We start from the raw sequence: 22,282 nt of genomic DNA, 5'->3' as shown, positions 1-22,282 counted from the left end.
TGACCTTGTCCTCAAGGTCATAAAACATACTGACGTGGTCAATGACAGCAACATATCCCAATGACCTTGTCCTCAAGCATCTCAAGGATGCTGAGAGGACCTACGAAATTTACATTTGGCAATCGACTGATATCTTTGCTTACTCTTTGTGCTCCCTAGGACCTAGGACATAGTAGCACACATGTAAGTGTTCTGAACTGACCTGGTAGTCACAGAAGGGACTCAATATCAAGATACCCGGCTGTTGGGTTAGCTCATTGTGAAGGTCTCCTTCTTACCAGATGAAGGAAAAGAAACCTGGATGACTTATTTCGGCCAGTGAATCATACTTGTGATGAATTTCACATTAGATTCTACAGAAAGCTGCCAGATCTCTAAGGGCCTACAAGTGAGACTTCAAAGGCAGGTCAAAACAGACAAAGTGGCCCACACAAAGCACCTAGTTATTAGCCCATTACGCAGTGTGGGGACATCCGTACGCGCTGGGAACATAAGGCGCTGTGTGTTGTTCAGTTCATTATCCTGGGATGTGGAAAGGTCAGCATTCATATTGCACTAAAGGTCATTATGGTTTGAAAGTAATTCCCAAGTATTTTTGCATCCGTATTTCACAATATTAAAAGCCAAACGATGGTGCAGAGGTTAATGAAAATACGAAAAGAGTAACTCCAAGACCTAACTCTGGAAGAGGGGATAAGACGGCACACCGATTGCAAAGGAGCTCCTGAACCGCGGAGGGCATAAACATGGTTGCAGGATGAACAGCTGCCTGTTTATGGCGTCTATAGCTTAAGGACCATCAGTAACTCAGGCTGCAAAGCCCCCTGCAAGAGACTGCCCTGCCTGTGAATGCTGCTGCAGACAACACCAGTGGGAGCAGACTGCTCGGGTGTGAGATCACCACTACTGCTATCCTCCTGTCTCAGTTCCCCTGTCCTATACATAGTTTAGAAAGGATAAGTGATTGAAAATCAGAGGAGCCAAGTTGAAAAAAGTCAGGCTACTCCTTGGCAATTAGGAAGCAGTAAAGAAGATTTGATGAATATAAACAAGCAAGACTACAGGCAAAAACAAAGAGAACTTCTTTATAATTTTCCCGGGAAACAAATTAGTGCCCCCCTAAACAGAGACAATAGGCGCAGTTTGGTGTTCCGCAACAGCTGCGAGTGCATGCTGTCTGAGTGTTAGGAAAATCCCACATCTGCCCAAGACACACATGAAAATTCGTAATTGTACTGTTCATAATAGGAAAACCTCAAATGCGACATCAGAGTCTACTGTCTGCTGGAAGCACAGGCGTCTTCACGGTGTACCACATCACAGTCAAGGGATGGGCAAAAAGCTCTGTGGCACCTACGACCAAAGAATGAAAAACTAGTGATATCTGAATTGAATGAAGCTGCACAAAAGTCAAAGGAGACAGAAATAAAAGGCTGACTTTGCTAATGTGGAAAGAGATGTGTGCTGCATGAACATGAAGCACTGAGCAGGATGAGCCACTGACGGTGCTGTCATGATAAAGGTTCTCAGGTCTCTCGCTCTTCCTTCTGCCTGGAAGACACACCGCCAGGTCTATATTAGGTCATACCCATCCTCGGTGGCCCAGGGCAGGCACCAATCCCCCACTACCATCAGAGCTCATCAGTACCCCAACGGAAAGCCCTGACAGAGCTAACGAAGGAGATGCTATATCCTGTGGCCCTTACAAGGTGCTTCCATGTTGCCTGGCTTCTTCTGACTTGCGGCTTAATGTCCTCTTTGCATGGAAAGGGCCCATACATTAGTGTGGGCCTTCATCATTCAGTGTTCCTCTCATGTAAAGAACCAACCATGTAAGCAATAACAGAAACAGAAAAGAAGGCACAGGCTAACAGGAAAGGAGGGTGAAGAAGCAATGAGCTTTATAAATATTGGAACCATGTCAGTGGACTGGAAACAAAAGTAGCCGACTCCTGGCAAAGGGAGCTATCAAGTCTCAGGTCAGAAGTTACTGGAGACCGGGGGGCGCAAACACACTTACTTGTTTGAAATGAATAGACCAAAGTTCTAAGTAATGAGATCAAATAAGTTATGATATATCCGTACCATTAAATATCATGCAGCGTGTAAAACCAATGCAGTAAAACTCGACATTCTGGCACATAAATCCAATAACAATGCAGAGTGAAAACAAAATGTGCACATTTATCAACAGAGGGGGAGAGAGACAGAAAAATCCAATTTTTGACTGAACGAGAGCAAATAAATATTTTACATTTGTAGGCGCAAAGTCAAACACGGTTACTCCAAGGTAGCAAGAACATGTTTTAAAATATTTTTACTTATCGATTGAATTTCAATGAGTGTTCGTTCTTTTTGCAATATAAAGCAAGCTTATTTCCTTACAAACTGAGTGAGGAGAGATTGTTTTATGAGGCAACTCAAGGCGATATTCGGATTCAGTTCAAACTTGCCAGGCGAGAATGGGAAACTGAGTCAGGAATGAGAATTACTGCAAGGAAGAGGAAAAGCCTGCATGAGTCTGAAGAAGAGTAGCCAGAAAGATCATCTGTTGCCAGGGCAAAGGCAAATCACACTCTCCACACGGACTAGGGAACTCCCACACGCAGGTCAGTGAAGAACAGTTTCAAGACCAGCTACCATACAGGTGGGCGCTGGGTGCCGTGAAACACAAAAGCAAGATCTCTTTCTCCTTGCTCATTTGCTGCTTCTTGCCTGGGTGAAAACTTCACTGGAGGAAAGAGACTGCTTTATCAGCCTTGTCAGATCAGCACCATTATGTAAAGCCCTGAGGTTCTATGAAGAAACTCACAGGCAGAAACAAGCGCTTCCATCCGACATGGCCGGAATGCCTTGCTTTGATGCTCATGGGTACCCCTTCAGCGTGGTAAACAGCAAACTCGCTGTAGAAAACACAGCACACAGGTTCTCCTTCTCTCGGATGTGGACTTGGTTTCCTTTGAAAAGGTGATTAAAGGCTGGCCACGGTGGCGTGCCTCTAATCCCAGCAGATCTTTGTGAGTTCAAGGCCGGGCTAGGTACAGAATGAGTTCCAGGGCAGTCAAGTCTAAATTGAAAGACTGTGTCTCATAAAAACAACACACAGTCATGTCCCTGTTGAGTTCAGTCTTACCCACACAAACACAAACACATGAGTAAGCATATAGTGACAGGATGCTATTTTAAGATAAAAAATTGTTTCCCCTTTTTAAGTTCTAGGTCAAGAAGAAAGACAGAGTGAGTTTCAGAAGAGCCTAGCTGGAGAGTGAGGGAACGTCTCAAAAATTCTAACAACAAATGTTTATCAATCCTAGAGTCCTGGTCTTGGACTATGACTCCTGGGCTGCAGATTGTCTTCTATTTCCATCTCCACAAAGAGATAAGCTTTGAGCTTTCTCCATAGGCAGGAGAGGATCTAACTAACAAACCAATGTGAAGCCCAGAGTAACTCTTCGATGCGACAGGATGGACTTTATTGTTTCAGTTACTTTGTGGAGAAAAACATGCCTGTCTATCAGAATGTCTTAGGCTATGCAATTCTATATAAGTTTTGGTATTTGTGTTGTTTTTTTTAACCACATTTCCTCCAAGTGGGAAGGTGAAACTATTATGATATTTATGTATAATTATGATGCATTATGTTTCTATGAAAATGCTACAGAAAATAACCATGAGAGAATAGAACCCTAAACACACTCTCTAATTACAATTACATGAGGATGACCTCTACTACCTCTGTCCTTAATAAAACATGAGGCACATGGTTACCTTTGATTGTCTAGAAGGTCGAAGATGGCGTCAATGATTTTTTTTTTTAAGAAAATAAGGATTGTATCATCCTGGAAGGATCATGACCCAAAGCCATCATCGTAACTCAATGGCACCAAGACATGCAGGACCCGACAGCTTGGGTGATATCTACTCTGCTTCTAATCTGAGAGGAAGGTGGTCCCTTATCAATAGAGAGAGGTAAAACAGAACCACATGTTATATCTTCTCTCAAGAAATCCTACAAAAGTACAGTGGGTAACTGGAATCTAAATTAGTGTTTTTTCCACCCAACAAGCACGTTGACCACAGACCCACTCCCTGAAGCAAAAGTAGAAGTACACAAATCAAGAAAAAAAGATCACAAAGCTCAGAAACCTAGAGGAAATATGACACCAGTGTGGCATCAAACTCCAGACCAAATTAAGTACATCAGTGGTATCCATCTGTAACTCCCTAAGTGGAAATCGGCACTAACTTGTTCCAAACACTATGGCCAGCATCTCCATTTATCACGTGAGTTCCCCTACATACAATGAGATCATAACCCGCAAAAATAGTTTATGGTCCAATATCTATCTCCAGTGTTTGATGATGATTCTTACAGATTACAGGAGGGAAGGTTAAAGGAAAAGCCAAGGCTGTTCGTGTATTGAGAAACCAATTTCCTCTAAGAGTTACAGTGGGCACAGATGTGAGCCGTGGCTGCAACTCAGGAGTGCCAGCTGCAAATCCCTTCAGCCCTCCAGGTGAAAAGTCTCCTCCACATGAACATTGGAACATTACCATCTTATACGCATACACAAACGAATAAATAAATTATAATAATTAATTGATTAATTTGGGGGCATAGTCCCTGTAATACAAACTCTACTATCCCCATAATTCCACTCCTATACACATTCCTAAAAAAATATTAATGCAAAGCTTTTCTATGAATCTTCATAATAGCTATTGATAAATAAAGCAGTAAGGTGGTCATTTAAAAACGGGTGCCAACTTGACAGCCTTATTCAATAATTTTAGCTCAAAGCACATTTTACCTTCATTTCATCAGCCACTTTGTTAACACATACATATTCATGAAGGGGCTGATTTTACCAATTAGTTTAAACACCTTGCAGTACTTTAAATTGCCAAGTATGTTACGATTTATATTACCTAACATTAAACATTACTTGATAATTTATGTTACCTATATTCATGATTTTCTCAATAGTTGTGCTGGTGGAGACCAAGCTCTATGCTCGAAAACTCATCTCCCAAACATATGCCCTGCAAACCTCTGACAAACCCCAGTGCCTCTATGCAGTCTTCTCCATCAAATTCAGCAGAGCAGAGATGTCCTCTTTCCTTCTATCCTTTTGCCCTGAGTTAAAAAAAAATTCAAGCAGAAAGGAAATATAATGATCTTTTTTTTTTTGTCAATACCACATGAAGAGCAAACAGAAGAAACGATGGTTATGACAGTGGACAAAGTACGTCTGCGAAACTGTGCCCGAGTCTCCAGACCAACTTCCTCCTGGATGAACAGACCACAGTGCCAATCGTGAAGGGTGCAGAGGCCATCTCTTACCCATGGAAACCACCAGTCTCCCACTCTTCCCAAAGGCATGTTGCAAAGCTAGTCAAGCTGTCAAGAGCAGTTCAGGTCACAAAACACATAGGCAGGCCCTAAAGCACCAGGCTAAGAGACCTTAACTGTCGCCTCTCTACGGATTAATCCCTTGACCACCAGGCAGGATTTCTGGCTGTACGGGAATACTTGAGAAAGATTCTCTTCTCATGAGAATTTTCTTGAGGAATTGAAGGGATTAGAATTGGCCCAGGGTTTCTACCTAAGCCAAACAGAGTCACAGCCAACAGCTGTCTTTTTCAACTCTCGACATCTCCTCCGTACCTGCGTCCCTGAGCAGTCAGCACAACCACTGTCTCAAGGAACCTTTAAAAAAATTGGAGACAGTTTTCTCTTTTGACCTATGACATGGAAATCCTGTATGTATTTGTACGGTCTTGTAATAATTAACTGTGCATACACACACACACACGCAGACACCCACATGCATACATTCACAAACACACACACATGCAGACACACACACACACACACTCATGCACATGCACCCATGCCTCCCGCACACAAACTCCCATGTCACAATCGTACTCATTTGGTCCTCTCTTTCTTTACTGTCAATCATAAAAGAACACCATGAACAGCCTAGCTTTCCCACACTTAACAAGGAGGTGTAGGTAATGGCCAGGACTAATTAGGTACATTGTAAACAGAAAACCAGAAATCTTGAAGGGACCGATTTGAGCATTTTTTGTGTGTATAAGTAAATACTATTCACTAAGTTTCCCTGAAGTGAGGCATCTTAAAATGAATTAGACATGGCGGCTTAAAATATACCGTGTTCTCATCCTTTCTGACTCTGAAAGAGTTACTAACCTTTGTCAACCCTTTCTTCATCCGACTATGCAGACTTTTGTAAGGAACAAATACACTCATGCTGTTAATATCATCAACACACTAAAAGGTGGGCAGTAATTTCCATAAACATGCTTTATCTTCTATGTATATATGCTATTACATTTAGAGAGTGACATCATAAAAATAACTTCTATGGCTGTATCCCTTCTACCACAGAAGAGCTCAGGCCTTAAATGTTTCCTGAGCACAGTGGATGTTTGTAAGACCTACGTTCTATAACAGAGAACAATGGGAGGCTGGGGTCAGCCCTTTACCAGGTGACGCTGGTTCGATTCCTTCACCTCGCTGGCCCTGTGATATGTAGGAGCTAATTCACTTTTCTGAGGCTCGAATGCCTGATTATGAAACTAGAACATTATTTCTGTTTCCCTGTGGACTGCTGGGAGATTAGAATAGTGGGTTCCTCACATCTCATTGTGACTAGCAGGAGGTGATTCACTGACACAATACAGCAAAGATTTGAACCTTAAATTTTAAGGTGTTTCATACTCTGATGAGAAAAAGTGGGGCATTTCTCTTTGAACACTCCCGGTCAGTGTGGAGAGGGTAAAGCCTCAGAAACAAACCATGCAATGAAGCACAAGAGGAGATTAAGAAATAAAAGAGAAGCCGGAGCTAACACAGCTCTTCTGCTACCGGAGCTTGTAAACATCCCCGAAAAGGCCACAGCATGGCCCTGTGGTGTTCCGATCCTGCATCTGCTGTCACTCTCCTGCAGGAGAGCTGCATCCTCCTTGTCCATCTACGGAATGTGCAGCTGTCAAATATTCCCGATACGTGTTTTCATTAGCTACCTGACAGGATGCTAAACCAGAATGTACTGATGATTACTTCTGTAATTTAAGTCAAAAAATCAAATGGTTGAACATAAATTTGTAGCATTTATTATATTTCATTATATTATGTTAAAGTCAAGAAAAGTGGAGTAAATTGTAGTTTAGAAGCCCATAATCTTCTCATGCCAGCAATAAATGTTTCAATCAAGGCCAACCATTTACAGACTTAGTAAAACAGATCAAGCCTCTACAGCTATTATCATCAGGATCCTTATTTAATCAAATTACCTCAAAATGTATTTGCAGTGATGAGTGACTATAAATTTCCTCTTATGACAAACCATTTGAAGAACTATGGGCAACTAAGGCATACTGAGAGCAAGAGAAATAATAGTCTTTCCTAGGGAAGAGCTCACCAACTGCTCACTGAACACTGAATGGTCTGCCGGGAAACCATACATGCAAAGGAACAACATTATATTAAGTAAGCAGGTCGTATTTAGAAATATGTAGGTATACACATATAAGCATACATTAACAATTAATGAAAGGAGAGGCCATGAATTTGACACAGAGCAAGGAGGGGTAGATGTAGGTTTAGAAGGAGGAAATGAAAAGGAAAATGGATGTAGTTATACTATATCCTCAAAAATAAAAGAAATAATAGAGAGACCATTTGAAAACAATGTCTTGATGTCATGATATTCTGTCAAGACTTGTCACAGTAGCTTCACACAGTTAAGTCACAGGTCACAGGATGGAAAAAGAGGCAGATAAATGAAGAGACCCTAGCTAGGTGGCAGGTCTAGGTGACACCAGAGGCTAACTTATGCAAGTAGAATATTCTTTTATGGCCACAAGCCAACAAGCGAGGAGCCAGCACAGTGCCTCCGTCTCTCTCCACAGGTACTAGTTGCAGAGCCGATTATCTAACCACCCAAAGAAGGTGACTCAGGTAAGCAGCTCCCCAAGGCATGATCTCTCACCCCCTTTAATGAGGAGCCCCGTGGTTTGGAAGTTACAGAATGTTAAGCAAGATATTATTTTACCACTCTATGAAACAACAGGCCCCAACACTGTGTCCTGGAATGTTCTCAGAGACTCTGTTTATACATGTCGGGAAACAAATCGGTATGCAAAACAAGCTCCTCATTAAAGCATTCCCGTTCTCTGCACATCACTGGCCTCATGGAAACATCGACTCCCCAGGGTCTTGGACTGCACAGGCCTCCTCATGAATATTGTTGGTGAATCCTAACTCATGGCTCTCCACACTTCCACTCAGCCACAGCAACTCTGCAGACTTTAGACGACAGTGAAAGTCTGCTTTTCTGAGTATCCCAAGGTAACATTTCTGCTGGTGGGGACCACAGACACCCATCCTCATCTACCTTGCTGGCCACAGGAGGTTATGTTTCAAGGCTGCTTGGCTGAGCATGCAGCTGACGGTCAATATTATGAGTCTGTTTCTATTCCCCTTTGAAAGAGAGGGTTTCAAATGTGCTTATTTCGTGTATTAGGTCATTCCTGTTGCTGTGACCAAATACCAAGACCCAAAGCAACTCTATCGAGGAAACCATTTATCCTGCTCTTGGTTTACAAGGGGAAAGCCACCATGGCTGATAGGTATGGCAGCAACTGGCTCGAGTAAGAAGCTGAGAGAGGACATCTTCAGCCACAGCCGAGAGCAGAGAGAATGGACCGGAGGTGGGGTGAGAATAAAAATGTTCAAAACCTGTCCTAAGTAATGGACTTCCCGCAGCAAGCCTCCATGTCCAAAAAGTTCCGTGACCTCACCAAAGTGCAACACAGCTGGAGACCAAGTGTTCAGACATGAGCCATGAGCCGCTGGGGACATTTCTCATTCAAACCATCACAGTAGATCACTTGCAAGCTATGTGGGACACAGCATGAACGGGCTGAGCAAGATGGATTTCACACACTGAGAAGAGAGGCCAATCGAAATATACAATGTCTGGGTTTGCTCTGTACACATCAGGAGGCAAAGCGACTTTGGCTTCCCATTCCCACGTACAGGGGCACTGCTATGTTTCTGTTGCATTATGTGGCCCAGGAAATGGCAAAGAACTTGCTAGAATAGAAGAAGGCTAAATGACCATCAGCAAACAGGCTCTGTCTCAAAGGACTACACAACCATAGCAGCAGTATTTGTCAAAACGTGAATATTTGCCTAATGGCAATCTCTTACTGTCAAGTTCAGCAGAAAAGTCGATATTAATTCATAACATGTTAAATAAGATAGCATTGGCTTCTGCAAGGCTGGCTATAGGGAATATTTTTATAGATTGTACTCTGGATTTATCTTAAACTAAACACAGTAATTAAAGCCCAGGAAAGTCTAAAGCCAGAATCATTTTCTCAAACATGAAACAAATCACCCTCATGTCAGTAATCAAACCCAGGGAGACTTGAATTTATTTCTGCTTTAGACAGAAAAAAAAAAAGAATACTAATTCTGTACTCACTGAAAAGAATTGTAGATATGAAAGCAACATTGTGAGCTGTGTAGATACTGAATTTAAGCATGAACATTTAGTGGTCATTTAAAGTGTGAATAGCACTAGGCTACATTATTTAAGTGATGTAAAGGTGAGGGATGAAGAGATTGCTCCATGGTTAGGATGACACATTGCTCTTGCAGAGTTCAGTTTCCAGCACCCTTATCAGGGAGCTCGCAACTTCCTGGACCTCCAGCTCCTTGAGATGCAGCGCCCTCTTCTGGACAACAAAGCACCTGCAGTCCCGTTTACAAGACCCACACATACATGAATAGTTAAAAAATTACAATAAATCTTTATTTTTAATTTACCAAGTATTAAAGAGCTTATTGATGAATTTGAAAAAATGGAGCAAAGGTTGACTTTTAAGAATTGTTATAGTACATTAAAAATAAAAATAATTAGAGCTAACAAACAGACAATGAGAATCTTCAACAAAAAGGCAAAGAAACTGAGCTAAGAGCATAGCTAAGCATTAGAACACTTGCCTGGCATGCAAAAGTCCCTAAGCCCAATTCTTATTAGTGCCAGAATTAAATGTGTGTGTGTGTGTGTATTGTGTGGGGTGTGTGCATATGTGTGTGAGTGTGTTCGTGTACTTGTATGTGGTTGTAGTGGGTGCTTGTGTTTGTAAATGTGTTTGTAGTGTTTTTTTGTGTGTATATGTGTGAATGTGTATGTGGTGTGTATATATGTGTGTGTGTTTACATGTGGTGTATGTATATTATGTTCAGTTTGTGCATGTTTAAAACAAACCACTATGAGAATGTTTCTTATTAAAGATGAATTTCAAGTAGATCATGAAGTGAAATTTAGACAGCCATTGTCATAGAGGAAATACTTCATACAGTAAACTACACACTACAGTTTCTTAGCCTCTGTGTTACCTGAAAATGCTCAGGATACTGCTTGCTACTAATCATACGATATCCATAACAGAAACTGAGCAGTGGTGGCACACACCTTTAATCCAACACTCAGCAGGTAGAGGCAGGTAGATCTAAGTTTGAGGCCAACCTGGTCTACAGAGTGAGTTCCAGGACAGCCAGGGCTACACAGAAATGCTGTCTCAAAAAGCCAAAAAAAAAAATCCATTACAAGAAAACTCACTGACCAACAAAATGGTGGTTTTAGATTTTGGTAAATGCTTACAATGACGGGGGGAGTGGATTAAAATCACCCAGCTTCCCATTAGAATAAATGTTGTCAGGCTCACAAGACAGCTCTTCAAAGTACTTGCCACGAAGACTAAACCATCTGAGATCAATCCATGTGACCTATCCCATGAAATGAGAGAACTGACTCATACTAAGGTACCCTCTTGACCACCTGTGCTGCAGAGTACATTAATGCATGAGCACGCACATGTATACACACACACACATGCATGCATGCACACATACACATACACTAAATATTTTAAAAAGTTGTAAGAAAAAATGGAATCACTGCTGTCTATGTACAAAGAAGTGATCTATAATAAATAGACAAGAAGATAGATGATAGATAGACAGATGATAGATAGATAGATAGATAGATAGATAGATAGATAGATAGATAGATAATACAGAAAGCAGACTAAATATGAAAGTGGGCATTCTGATTTCATCTCTTTATTTCAGCTTTCTTCTTACTATGCCATCTCATAACAAGTACTATACATTCTAATGAGAACTACATTATAAGTTACTACACATAGTTCTGCCATAATGCACCAAAGAAATGTTCTTCTGATACCACTGTGTCAGAGTAAATGAAATAAACACAAGGAAAGCCTTCATGTCACCATCTTAAAAACTGAGGGAAACATGAACCTTCCAGAATGATTGGTCCCCTCGGGGGCATAACTGGTTCTGTTACTTTGCAGATGGCAATAGGATAACCAACCAAGTCTGTAACTGTAGAACATAGATATGATCGTTACAGGCTTCAGGAACACAGAGCTGACTGACAATATCTTTGGTACTTAACTATTCCCCATATTTCTACGCCCATAAACTTTAGCTGACATAGAAGCCTACAGGAGTCTTTCAGTTTTCTATACTCTCTGATAGTATAGAAGTCATTGGGGGAAAGGAGAATCTTTGGGCCTTCCCACCATCACCATTACCATCACCAAATGGATAACCGCCCTTCCTACACTCTCCATTGCCATCCCCACTGTCATGAGAACCATTACCGCTACCACAGTCACTTCTACTGTCAGCATCACCCTTGCCATTCCTACTGTCATCAGCATCAGTATGATCACTACCATCACGACACTGTCCTCATTATCACCAGCTCTACTACCAATTTTACCACCGAGACCAACCATCATCAGGACCACTACCACCATCATGGCTACCATCATCATTACCATTGTTGGCACTATCATCCCAGCACTCACGGCCCGGCACAGCAGGGACTCCTGTAGGACAGCATGAGCAGCAGCCCAAACTCACCCATCTCAATGCACACACTGCCTAATTGTGCTACACTTTTCTACTGTTTGCACATCTACAGCTCTAAACCTTGGCTGGTTGTTCTGTGGGTCCACAACAGTGTGTTAAAGGCATCTTTAAACACATTGGCTATGCAGTAAACGTTTGAAATGCTCGCAAAACCAGACATTATGAAATGAGACCTTCAGCAGATGAACATATATCTTCTTACCTCTCGTAGTGTTCATATAATGTCTGAAAGCACAGAAATAAGTGTTTCATCATTATCAACTAACTAAACCCAAAAACAATGATATAAAAGGGTTATTGCTAATGTTTTTGCTCTAATGCAGGAGGAAATCAGAGTCATGAAGCATTAGGAAATAACACGAAAGTTGCAGTAATAAAACTCTAGTACAGTTCAGAGCCAGGCACTAGCATCTTTCAAACTTTAGAATCATTAATTGTAATAATGACCACTCAGACTGCAATAACTACAAGAATAATTAAAATGAAAACAAGTTTGGCTTAAGTCATGCTTTACTAAGTAACCTTTTTAACAACAAAAAAAAATTGGGTACCTTCCAGGAACATTCAGCTCTTGGCTTTCAACTTTCTAATAACAAAATCCCATTTTCAAAGCCCTCGAGTCTACCTTGTCTCTCCTACAAGCACAGTCACAGAAAATCTGGGGCTATGTTAGCATCATTTAAAAACCGTTCATTTGACTTTAATAGGCCAGGAGTCCTGATGCTCAATGATGCTCTCCAGTTAACATTTGACAGTTCACAGAAGTATAGTCTCATCTCCAGCACTGAAAATGGATTCACCAGGAAAACCAACAACACCCTGTATGATGTTTCGCTGCAATATCCCGTACTGGAACCCGAGATTCCGATTGTACCTCTCACAGGCCTCCATAGAGAACCTTGATCAACAATTAATTGACTAGGCAAGCTGACATAAAAAACACTGTATAACAGAATCATTGGTAATCTGCCAGGGGGAGGCAGAGCTAAAACCCCAAGTCTCTGTGTGTACCAGGGTGCACAATCCAGCCTCATCTTCTCCCCTCCCACCATACCTGGGGAGGGACAGTCATCCATCTGCATGCATGAACACAGAGGAGCCCATGTTTCCCCTCCCCACCTATACCTTGGAACAGATAACCATCCACCTGCAGGCACGCATTCCTGCTGAGGAGTCTCCCCAGCGGCAGGTCTGTAACTGATTAGCTGGTTGACCTTTAGACCTTAACTTCAGTGACTAAGTTTCTCCCTGTGGCAAAGCTCATTTCTCCCTCTGGGGACTTGAGAGCTCATTAGTGCACCTGGATGTTGATGAAGACCCGCTCAGCCCCAGGGAGAAAGAGGAAATGGAGACCGACCACCCCCAGCCATCCAAAGCCACCCAAACCAAAAGCTCCAGGCGGGACAAGACTTCTGAACTCTGTAGCTTAGACAAGTGAGATCCTGCACTGCTCTGGATTCTTATTAAGTATGCCAGGCTATCCTCCGCTTAGGGTTCTTCCACCTCTCAATCCACAGACACTACAAACCTGAGCTAAATAGCTTACCTGACTTTCCTAGGAGGTACCAGGCAAAACAGCTAATTGGGAAAAGAAAGTTTCATTTTAACTTGAGTTTTGATCATGAGAATTTTAATACTTTTAGAAGTAGAAGTTAAAAGTTAACACCGGGAATTTTGTTTATCAGCCTTTAGATTTTTATTTCTAAATCCAAAATTTAAAATCTCTTAAATTTCATTTCTTTTTCAATTTACAAATAAGTATGTACTATACAGTGAACCTTCCCCCTCTGTCTCGTACACACACACACACACACACACACACACACACACACACACACACACACACCTCCTATGATAATCACTTGCACGAAGCTCCACAAAGGGCGAATCTATTAAGAAAGGATAATCTAATAAGGAGAATAGTAGCAATATGCTCAGCTGGCTACTAAGAAAGGATTAAAAACACAGAATATATAGCATAAAATTTGATTTGATGACACATAAAAGATAAAGAGTTAGACCCTTCATCTTATTCACTCTTTAAAAGCTTCTTGTTGCAGGCTATTTTATTGCCTGATTTCCCTGGGCATTCAGTAGTCAGTCTCTCCAGGTCAGGATTTTGTCTTTCATTTCATTTGTCTTTAACTTGTAAAGCATCCAAACTCCTCTTTTCCTTGATTATAAATAAGCAAACAAAACAATCTGTAAGTACGACAGAGACCTACGCACTGCCTGCATCTCTACTACAGACCATTCTGCACCTCCGCACCGTTTCTTCTTGAGTTATTGAGAGGGACAACTTGCATCTGGACTCTTGTTCTCGTAAAGGCATTTCTCCTTTATTCTGTGATAATTTGAAAAAGTATGCACACTCCGTAACCATAAATAAAATAACTTGCAATACTAGTCCAAAAATTATTCTCAATTTTCATGCATACAAAGCTATTTATTGCTGGCCAAAAGAAATGGGATCAGATGTTAGCACAATGGAAATGTGGAGATCAAACAGCGTGTCTAGAATGTTCTCTGCGCTACTGATTGTCTGGAAAGGCCCCCGGATTTAATAAATCTTCCTAATTGGATAGCACTTAGCTCAAACAAGAGGCTAAAACAGACACATGGCGTGAGATTTGCACAGAGGCTCTGTCTGAACTGCAGTAGCCTCTACCTCCAGGCACGACAAGGACATTGGTTCTCAGTCCATAGCCAGGGGCCTTGAACTGCCTTAGGGTACATAGAAAAGTTGATCCCTAGCTTCACATCCAGGAAGCACACCTGAGTATCCCTTGCAAAGTCCCCGGCAAGTACAGTGTTCAATTCTCTCACATGACCCACAATCAAGTCCCCTCTCCACCATGCACACATTTCTGTTATGAACATGGCGGAATGCAAGGTCAATGAATCAAACTGTGCTTCTGAATTATTAAGGAAGAGATGTAAGAAAGAAGAAATAAAAATTAGATATAGTGTGATGGTGATGGCCCCCATAGACTCACATGTTTGAACACTTGTCCCATAGGGAACAGCACTACTGGGGTGTAGCCTTTTTGGAGTAGGTGTGGCCTTGTTGGAGGAAGTGTGTTTCTGTAGTGGTGAACTTTGAGGTCTTCTGAAGCTGGGCCTAGTGTGGCTCACAGTCTCCTCTTGCTGCCTACGGATTAAAATGTAGAACTCTTAGCTCCTTCTCCAGCACCATGCCTGCCTGCACACTACAATGTTTTCCACCATGATGATAATGGACTAATCCTCTGAAAATGTAAGCCCGCCTCAATAAAACGTTTTCCTTAATAAGAGTTGCTGTGGTCATGATGCCTCTTCACAGCAATAAAACCCTAACTAAGACATATGCCATCATGATTAGAAAAGATCACCGCTTGTAACTTGTAGGAAAGTAAACTGAGTCTGGCTGGAACTAACTAAATAACAAGGCATTGCTGGTATAGGAGATGCCCAACACGTGAGACAGATGGTTTGAGCTAAGTCTAGGCAAGCTGGTCTCTTCCTGGAAAGACCTTGTCTCCTCAGAGAAGGTAGTGTCATGTTCCTGTAAATCTCAGAAAAAAAAAACTTATGGATTATAGGTGTCCCTCTCCTTTTTCTCATCCTTTTATTCTGATTGCTTTACTAAAGTTTATGGAATTATTTCAACCAAATAAAACATTATTTACCATTTCCTACACCATCCTAGATAAGTATCCATGAAGACTTTTGCAATGGCTATTTTGATTGACATCATATTATTGAGTCTACCAGATCACAAAGCCTATAAAAAAATAAAACCAAAGCAACGCTTACTTTTAATTATTTCTTTAATAGAATACTTTTTCTTCATCAAGCACATCCACTTTTCTTTCCTTCTAGAAATAAAGTGAGTTACTATAACAGAACACCTGTTATCCAACCATCAGCAGTATCTGTTCTTTTATCTCTATGACATTCCAGATAATCCACCCTGTGAAATGCACAGAAAATTAGTATGGACAGACTTTAAACAAAATCCTGAATTCCCAGAGAAGGGATCTAGATAACACAGCCTTGTATGGGCTCTTAGGAGTCAAGGATGAAGAAGACTTTGGGAACAGTGGACTGTTTCCAGGAAACCCGCGAGGGATGTTCTGAAGATACAGGACAGAAATTAACCTTATCCGTACCATCTATGGAAGAAATAGACAACTCTACCCAAGATACTCACAGGACAAACTAGAAATGAGGAGCTGAGCATTAGAACAGTGAGAAGAATGCGACTGTCTGCTCAAGGATTGTGAAAGATTTCCTTCTGGGTATCTCAGCATCCACCGGGAATCCTGGCACTCAGAATTCTAAGACCAAGGCTAGTTAGAGCTATACACAAAGCCCCGTCACTAACAGCCAGATTTGATTGATGGGGTAGAATGGAAGCAGGGAGACTGGGAGCAGGGATAGAGATTGAGAGAGGTGGGGAATGTTTCACCATATGTACAAAGACGTATAATTGTGGGCAGGGCAGAGCAAGGGTTTACTTAAGAGACAGGTGCACATCAACATGGATGCAAACGCTCTGGTGCATCTCAGAGGATCTTCACAATGGAAGGTTTCTATGTCCTGAAGTAGTAGGAACTGGGGAGAGGGGTGAGGTCTCCTGGGGTGTGTGACTGAAGGAAGATGAACATAGAGAAAGTCCCAGAATGAATGTTTGAAATTACTATACCAAGTGGGAGAAATAAAACTACCAGTGCTTTCTCTTAGCTAAGAATCCACAGTGGCAGAACAGGAGCATATGTGACAGGACAGGGTTTGTCACCGTCATATGTAGACAACAAAAACCCAAATGTGCTTAAGAAAAGCCAACTCCCATACATTCCTGAAACATTTCTATGGTCTTTGTGCTCCGAACAGGCTCGCAATCACAGGAAGTTCCATCTCTGCTCAGGTAAATGAGTTTTGATACATTCAAGCAAGGGAGATCTTCAAATAGATGCGTAAATTTGTCACAAAAGCAAGGAAACTCTTCAGAGAAGAAATAAGAGAAAATTTATTTTCTTTATCTAAAGTATCTGCTTTGTAATTATCATTTCCTCTATTTCTGACCTAAATGGGTGAAAGTTAAAAAGAACTTTTGAATCTTCTGCCATTGTGATAAGAAAATTGATTACATAATTATTTTAAGAAAGCACATATTACATTCATAAACACATCTTATTATAATCATCATATATCATCCTAATAATATTTGACTTCAAAGGATACTCTCGAGCAAAACTAATTTCCTTTATAATAAATGAAGCATGATGCATAAAATTACTCAGCTCCCTTCAAAATCTAGTTATTCAACTCTGTGTAAAACAAAATGTTTTCATATATGATAATTTTTCTTTGGTTTTCTATACTGATATCTATGCAATTCAGTCACACTACATGAGCATCAAATAAAAACAATGTCTCTCTGATAAGGTCTATATCATCAGTTAGAGCATTGAATATAGATCACTGTTAGATCACTGAATATAGATCACTACTGATCTATATTCAGTGTGCTAACTACCAGGGATTTTGCATAAATGTCAACAGAGGGAAGGAAACAGGTGCATTTGCAAATTATCAGAGGACAATGACACCATCCATTCTCCCACTTTCAACCAATCACATTTGAGAAAACTGGTTCTTTATTAGACTATCCACACAAATGCAAAATGAACCTTACCCAAAGCCATAGCATAGCTGCTAGACCTGCTAATCGGAAGAGAATATCAACTTCAGTTATATCAGAACCAAGAGAATCAAAGTATTGGGAATTTCTCATCAATCCAAGAGCACCGGCCTTTAGGGTTATCAGACAGAGGGATGAATCCCTGCTGTATGGGTCTACTTTATGGGTTCCCCAACTTCTGTGCCTCAGCTTCATACACTAAGGATAGAGAGTCCTTTGCCTTACACAGTTCCCGTGATTACTGACAGACGTAACAGACAAAGGGTAACTAGCACAGGACATGCATGAAGCCCCTGTGCTATAGCATTGAATCTTTCACAGACAACTACTTTCCAATCGCACCATTTCATAACTGATCTCCCTAACCCCATTATACTCAATAAAAAGAAGGGAAAGATCTAGCCATACTAACACAGATTAGATATTTAAGCAGGTAAGATAGTTCTCAACTTAATCAGTTACGAATTTTAAATGGTAAGTTAACTATTACCAAGGAATTCTTGGACATAGTTACTATTAAAACACAGTCTTCTGAAGCCAGTTTTGTGAAAGGGAGGACAAGGGGTCTCTGTGCAGAACAGAAGCAGTTTTGCCCCACTCCGGGCCCTCAGCTGGTCAGCTGGGGCTTGCTGTGAAGACAGAGCCCTCCCACCTAATAAAGCAGCTGTGCTTAAGATGCGCTGGGCACCGGAGGTGCAAAATGAATAGCACCGGCAAGGTAAGAAATCCAACGGCTCATTCTCAGAGAGAGAACTAATAGTTAGCTCAAAAGTCTTAAGGCAGCTTAATTTAACTAGAAACACATTCTGGAAAACTGAAAACACGCATTTCATTTTACATTAATTGCATTAAATCAGTACTTTTTAAATAATTTTCTTAGCCCCTTTTATTTTTGCTTTTGGATGGCAAAGTGCCAGAAGTCAAGAAAGAGGAGAAGTATTTCCAGATGGTTGGTCTAAGCAAATTGGGTGGAATTTTCCTTGAACTAAAATGGAAAATATATGTAATAGAAGCCCCACTGAACACCTATCAAATCAAAACGACTACCGTCGGCATGGTTATAATTCACTTGCTGGTTTATGGCCTCAATGCCTTTCAAAGGGTTCCCCCTGCTCATATAAAGCTCATAAAATGTTCCACAGTGCCAGAACTGGCATCAGGTCCCAGACTTAACTGGTAGATACAGACTATGAAATCTTCTATTGTACAACTTTCTTCTTTGGGGCATAATTGAGGAAGTTGAACAAAAAATAATGTGACACTTCAAAGGCAACCTTAAGTTGTACTCAAGTTTAGTAAGAGCCGCTACCTCGGGAGAAACAAAAGGCTCTATTCACTGGATCAGGCACACATGCTGCAGTAGATGGTAGTGGGTTTGACAGGCATTGAGATCAGGAAGGCAAATAAGCAACGACAAGTGGGGTCATCAGATCATAAAATTAACTCAAAATTCCAGAGAAAGTCTCTGGACTCCCCTCAATGAAGAGTGAACTCTATTTGCTCTGCTTTCCCACTGCCCAGGCACTTAATACAAAGATACGCACAGGTGCTGGGCATTGACGCTCTGGGGCCCGAGCAAACTCACTACTGATTACAGTGGGAGAGAACTCAGTGCATTCCATCAACATAACGCGGCCCTCACTCTTCCCAGTAGGGAAGTCCAGAGGGAGAGTACCGTCCACAAACCTGAGAACAGACCGTCAAGAAGACCTCAATTCCGCAGCTGCTCTCCTGTGCCTGCTACTGCTGTCAACACAACTGTCAAACTGTAGTGTGTCCTGTCCAAGACCTGGCCTTCACAGATGCGCGATAATCCAAATACACAAATCTTTGTGACCTGCATCTTCCCTTGCCTTCATTTCATAAGGACACATAGACTAGTGATTCAAAACAGAGACTTGTAGCTCTTCCCAAGAACAGTTTACAGGATCCAGAAGCATTTTTGCCTGTCACAAATGTGGGTGAAATGGCAGGTAGTGAGCTAGTGGTTGGGGTGCTGAAAACTGTAATACAGAAGAAATGTCCACACGAGAAGAAATTATCTAATCAAAACTGTCAACAGAGCAAGGGTTAAAAACACTACACACACACACACTACACACACACCACATGCACACACACTCACACATACACACACGTGTATACCCACAAACATGTGCACATACGCACACACAAACACATGCACATGCATGCACATGAACAAGCAATCTGGGTAATATTTTGATCTATAAGAATGACAGAACTGGAAAGGCCAGATGCTCTTAACCCTGAAGTATTTTCTGGCTACTAAAATAAGAAGCCTGGCACAGTCGTTGAACAGTTTGACATTGTCTTTTCTTTATTCTTCTATGAATAAAATAAGAAAATTGATGCTTAGAGAGAGTTGGAACTCACAGTATATAGTTGTAACATGCTACAGCTTTTATATTTTATCCGGAAGTTTCCATAGAAAATGCGATTAGATGAAATTCTCAGACAAATGATATTAAAATAGTACTTTTAACATTATGTTCTATAAGTTTTAATTAAACTTTTGACCTCACTGGATTTAATATTCAAAACCTATTTAACACCTATTTATATAAATCATCTGCACTGCTATTTTTTAAATTTTTCATATAAATCTATGTCTTTAGTTAGTGCATTTTTTAACTTCCACACCCTCAATTGCTTGCTGGGTCCCCCACCCCCCAATTTGCCAAGTAGGTACCACAGATTACAGCTGGTAGTTTGCATAGCCACAGGAAACAAGATTGATCATAAAGGTTCAGTTTATGACTCCATAATCAGTTGTTCCTCAAGACAGCCCCCTCATGCCTTGGTCACGTCTCTATCACAGGTCTTAGGGTCTCTAAACCCTTAGCCTATCCACCGTTCAGAAAGAACGGCCTCTGTCACAAGTGACAACAGACTGAGCAGCTTGAAAGCACAATCATACTTCTCAGTTCTAGAGACTAAAAGGTCTCAGTTTTAGGCACAGGCAGATTCAAACACCTGATGCCTAGTTTGGAGTTGATTGTCTCCCTCCATCTTCATACAGTATAGAACAGACAGCCAACAGCAATCTATCTTCTTCTACAGGTCTTTCCCACTACAGAAGAGCTACTCTCATGATCAAATCACAAAAAGAAAGAAAGAAAGAAAGAAAGAAAGAAAGAAAGAAAGAAAGAGGGAGGGAGGGAGGGAGGGAGGGAAAAAAAGAATCCATACCCCATCATTATCAAACTGAGTCTCAGACTCTCAAAACCTGCCATCTGTGAGGACCCAGACATTTTTTTTTCACTGGTAACATGTACACACAAGACAGAGCAGAATAAAAACTTGTTGTCCACTTCCTGGGTGCTCTGCCTCAACAGCAGTGGTATTTCATCCCAGCCAGTCATGAATTTCCCTCCCAATGGGGTCAGTCAAAGCCCTTACTCTTTCCATCAATTCTACTGACCTTCAAAAGTATTCTTTATCCTGACAATTCTCCACAGTTCACAAAGACTTAGGGGATACCGATTGTAAGTTCCCTCCATGCGAGCTAGGACAGGAGCTCTGACACAAACACACACACACACACACACACACACACCCCAAAGAGAAAGAAAGTTGAACATGGTTTTGGTATTGATAAGGACAAGTCACAGTATATTAAGCTCCCTGTGTCTTGGCCACGATATGTGCTCTCGATTATAGAGGAAAAGTATACAGGCGGGACAAACATACAAACGTGCTGAACAACATAGTTGGTGAGGAAAAGCTGTGATTTTGAGTCCAGGAGAGAAGGGGATGAGGAAATAACAATCACTAGGTGTCGATTGTGCACCCACTGTCCTTCGCAGTACCCACTTAAAACATGCACACACCAAGACAGCCTCTCCCCATGGTGCAAACCTCTAGGCCCCAATACTACTGATGGCTTCATCTCTCCCTGAAGGTGTGCAGGCATCACGAGTGCCAGGAGACAGACAATATTATAAATGACACCTGAGTGACTTGTGTTTATTCATCTGTGAGTACTTCATTTTTCTTAAAAATTGAGAGGTCTGACAAGGGATTCAGTTTAGCAGAATCAACAAATAACTGGCAAAAACCAAGGCAAAGACAAATCAGAGCAGCTTTCATTCCTCTGTGACATCACGGAGGGAAACATTAAGTCTGGAGAAAACACTTTGATACATATCCCTACCTTCCTATTGGCCCATCTGTAGCCAGACCAATAGCCTCAACACGTGCTCTGTGGGGCCCTTGGCGGCCACATTGGTTCCAGATGCTGCTGAATCAGGAAGGGACTTTGTAGCCCGGCCAAGGCATTTTGTTTCTCTGTGTTACTTGCTGGGACATGTGCACACAAGATGTCCCAGCAGGAGACACAAAGAATCCCCACAGAGAAACCTGTTTCAGTCTCCTGAGCCTCATGGGTGCTGCCACTTTGTGAACCAGGCCAACAAGGAGCTATGGCCTGGGGTAATGTCAGAGTCAATCTTCCTATTTAGCCGTCTTTTGAGTAAAACGTTGGGAATTCTCCCTTAGAATTTACTTTAATGATAGCATTCATCACCGCCCACGATGCGTGCGAGAAGGTCAGAATGTGACACAGGAAG

General features: G+C 41.5%; 1 protein-coding gene across 3 annotated transcripts in view; it reads right to left on the bottom strand.

The window, feature by feature from the left end:
* The window catches only part of Sema5a (semaphorin 5A), a 429,658-nt gene that overhangs the window by 287,259 nt on the left and 120,117 nt on the right, over positions 1-22,282 (bottom strand). The window contains exon 1 of one of the 3 annotated variants that reach the window (XM_026783703.1): positions 15,004-15,022. The exons of the other annotated variants lie outside the window; for them this stretch is intronic. The gene's annotated coding sequence lies outside the window, so the exon portion shown is untranslated. Of the gene's footprint in view, positions 1-15,003; positions 15,023-22,282 lie in introns of those variants that run through there. 3 annotated transcript variants of the gene reach the window in all.

The sequence above is a fragment of the Microtus ochrogaster genome, chromosome 19, assembly GCF_000317375.1.
Source record: "Microtus ochrogaster isolate Prairie Vole_2 chromosome 19, MicOch1.0, whole genome shotgun sequence".
Classification (NCBI taxonomy): Eukaryota; Metazoa; Chordata; class Mammalia; order Rodentia; family Cricetidae; genus Microtus; species Microtus ochrogaster.
The sequence above is the reverse complement of the archived record's forward strand: the minus strand, read 5'-3'. Positions and strand labels throughout refer to the sequence as shown.